Source organism: Capsicum annuum, unplaced genomic scaffold (genome assembly GCF_002878395.1).
Source record: "Capsicum annuum cultivar UCD-10X-F1 unplaced genomic scaffold, UCD10Xv1.1 ctg48418, whole genome shotgun sequence".
Taxonomy (NCBI): Eukaryota; Viridiplantae; Streptophyta; class Magnoliopsida; order Solanales; family Solanaceae; genus Capsicum; species Capsicum annuum.
Genome location: NW_025856124.1, coordinates 1 through 3,793, shown reverse-complemented (window position 1 = coordinate 3,793; position 3,793 = coordinate 1). Strand labels below are relative to the sequence as shown.

General features: G+C 37.2%; 1 pseudogene; it reads right to left on the bottom strand.

Moving 5' to 3' along the window:
- Positions 1-534: 534 nt before the first annotated feature.
- On the bottom strand, positions 535-2,851 carry LOC107855636 (annotated as a pseudogene).
- Positions 2,852-3,793: the final 942 nt, after the last annotated feature.

The following is a 3,793-nucleotide window of genomic DNA, read 5'->3' as shown; positions in this document are numbered from 1 at the left end:
GAGAAATCTTTAATAAATACGGAAGAGAATCATATGAGGCAAGAGAGGCCAATGCTTCAAGTTTCAACATAAGAAAAATGGAACGGGCTGTGCAAAAGAACATGAAAAGCAGCATGCATGTATAAGCTGCTTAAAGTTAGCTCTCTTTTGTTATGGGCGTAGTGAATGTATAAGCTGCCTAAAATACAGTGTAGTTTTGATTTTAGGTGTTGCACTGCCAGTGTGATCCTGTAATTAGTGATGGGCGTAGCAGGCATGAACAATCCAGAGAAGCTGTTCTTGATGGAACGCAGAAGAGTTTCCTTGAGAAGGTTGTGGATGAGCATGAAGATGATGATGGATCTTCTAGTGATTGATGGTGAAATTTTCATAACTTCTATGTAGTTTGGGTAGAACATTTATTTTCTGTAGGGAGTAATTCACGTAGCTCCACCTTTGTTTCAATGGTGCTGTTTTGTTTCCAGTTTTTACTTGTAAAATTGATTATGGCATTATGTACTGTGGAAAAAGTTGATTTATGGAATTTGTCTTGAATAGAAAATTTTTTTACAATGCAGAAAAACACACTGAAGAAGGAACCTCCCTCCTCCACCACATACACAGAAAGGAAAAAATTGAGACATTCTTGCCTTGCATATGCGAATTTACAAGTAGCATTTTGCCTCCTAAAGAGTTGGCTACTTTGACAAAGCACTAAGTTTGATAATTAACAATAGTTTTTGTGAACCTTGTTGAGGTTCCTCAGACTCTGCAGTCATCTGCCACTGAGCACTGTAATTGGTGTAAGTTGGCCTTCTTGGAGAGAGTCACAATAAGCTTCGTTAGACGATGGAGCTCTGGCTGGTCATACAAATGCAGGTTTCTCAGTGGGGATATTTGGCAGAACCGATTCCTTTGGAAGAATATGTAAAACAGTTTTCATGCTGGGCCTTTCATAAGGATTTGGATGGCAGCAAGCCAATCCTAATATTAACACACATTCAGCTTGCTCTTCATCAAAGTCTCTATCCAATCTGACATCTATAGCATCAATGATCGTCTCCCATACATATTCAATGACTCTATTACCATAATTATTCCCCTTGTATTTTTTTCCAGGTTTTCGACCTCAAGCAACTTCAAGAATGAGCACTCCAAAGGCAAAGATGTCTGTTTCAACTGTGGCTCGGCCTATAAGGAAACTTTCTGGTGCCATATAGCCTATAGTTCCAGCAATCTCTTTTGTTGAATGGTGTCTTTCCATTCACTTGAACTGTTCTACCCAATCCGAAATCTCCTAGCCGAGCATTGAGCTCTGAGTCAAGCATGATGTTACTGGCTTTTATGTCTCTGTGCAGTACTCGTTTCTGACACCCATTGTGCAGATAATCCAGTGCCTGAGCAATCCCACAGATGATTCTATGCCTTATTTCCCAATTCAGACTCAATCCTTCTCTGATTTCTCTGTTTTCTTTGCAAAATATCAACTTGTCTAAGCTCCCATTAGGCATAAACTCAGACCACAAGGAGTTCATTGCTTTCATAGCACCATCCTATCACTTTGACAAGGTTTTTGTGGTGGAGATTGCCTATGGTTGTGACTTCTGCTATGAGATCTTTTGCACCTTGACTTGAACCTTTAGAGAATCTCTTCACAGCCACCTCTTTATTATCAGCTAACAACCCTTTGAGGACTACCCCACACCCTCCTCTTCCAAGAATGTTCTTGGGATCAAAGTTCCCGGTTGCTCGTTTCAAGTCCTTCAGGTGGAATCTTTGAGGTGCAGTAGCTGAGTTTTGAATCTGAATCTCTATATTTTTATATTGGTCTAACACTTGCATTCTCATCTTTTTTCTCTTCCAGGTGAAATGTACGAAAACCCCACCCAGTAACATAACCAGAACCAATCTTATTGGTATCAAGATCCACAACCGCAATGGGCTAACTCCACTATTGTTCTCATTATAGTTCCCAATATCCGTGCTTGTAAAATTCCATGCCTTTATGCAGTTCAGCTGATGAGTATATACCCCAGTTGAGGCTGAAAATCCCACGAAAACATCCTCGGGCAGAAAGCTGGAAAGATCAAGAGGCATGGATATGATGGGATTTCTATCACTGTCCCTTGTTTGATTACTCATGAATGTATAAACCCTCAAGATCTTGGATTCTCCATCATACCGGATACTCTCTATAACATCAATAGCTTGTGAAAGATTAATGCCACGATCAGTCAACGAGACTTGATTGACAGAGTTGATGCTGTTTATGTCAATGCCAACATGATTATCATCAAGATCATCAAGGTAACTTTTCCTTGTGTCAAATTCTACTGCAAATATTTTGTTTGAAGAAGATCCATTTGTACTTGCATTCACAATTCCAAGCCATTGTCCGTAACTGTTATCTGGTATTGAGTCACGACCACTTTCTTTAGTCAATAAGAAAGACAATCCTTCACCCCATGTAGAGCTTTGAGGTTTGATATAAATCACAAACGTTGAATCAAATGATGCTCTGATGTTTTTCTTTCTGTTCCATAGATTCAAAGGCTGTGAATACCATATTCTCCCAGACAAATTTGTAATGGGAATTCCAACAGCTTCACTAGTTACTTGTAGAGCACCAAAGGATACATAGGAATTATTAGTAGTGATGAGATCATTCGCGTTTTCCTTAGCAAATTTTGGGTAGCTGAAATTCAGACAATCTACCTTAGTAACCAAAAATCCTTCCAAGAGAAGTATGAATGTGAAGAAAAGATGAACAAGGGAAGTTAAAGATCTAATCTTGCTTAGATAATACATATCAACATATAACAAAAACTATGTTTTTTTCTTTTGTTTCAAGAGGGAAAATCTGTTGCAAATTTGTGCATGACAGATAATTTCAGTTGAAACAAAGGAGGATAGTTTCTCCATTTTATGGAGAAATTTCCTAGTGATTTGATCAAAATGTTTGACTTGAACTAAGAAGCAACTTCCTAGGTGTTTCCACTAATTTCTTAATATGCTTATAAGCTTGTTATTGCTCTGCATATTTGTTTTTACTTGATTTGATCAAAACATTCTTAATTTATTTTTACCATTCTCTTTTCATATTGCGTTGTTTGTCAATTAACATTCTTCCAAAGAGAGAGGTCATGTACACGTTTGCTCCTTTTGCATCTTATGTGATGGCAAACTCTCTTCTTCTGAGGTAGTGCTAAGGTTTGCGTACACTCTATCCTCCCCAGACCCCACTTTGTGGGATTATACTAGGTATGTTGTTGTTGATGATGATTATAAACCAAGGGCAACCAAACTTGCAAATGGATGCTATACTTATATTTTCGCTTTTCTGACCAAGTTCTATAGTTTAGTAATATTAGTGGAAGTCTTCCACACTATATGTGTGAGAGTTTGATTCTCATTTTTCCGTCCTGCTTTTTTTTACCCCTTTCTGATTCACCATTGCAATGCAAAAAACTTATTTTCTTAGAAAGAACACTCACTTTAATTTATGGTCTTTTATAGTTAAATCGATTGATTTAATGTAAACATCAAGTGCAAATAAGTATTCTCCAACCAAAAGGGTTGACTTCTCAATATTTGAATTGTGATTTAAGCTTGAGAAAAGCCTAACTTGATGATTTCATCATAAACTAATCATGAAGACTTACACATTTTTAAGTATATAAATCTTATGTCAATACTAAGGTAAGGCCCCACATTTTTTGGTATTATTACTTGTAAGAATCATTCTGGTATTGTTCAATATTTTTGGGGACTGTCGTGCATATGTTATTTTATTATGTCCCATGCTTTTTTTTTT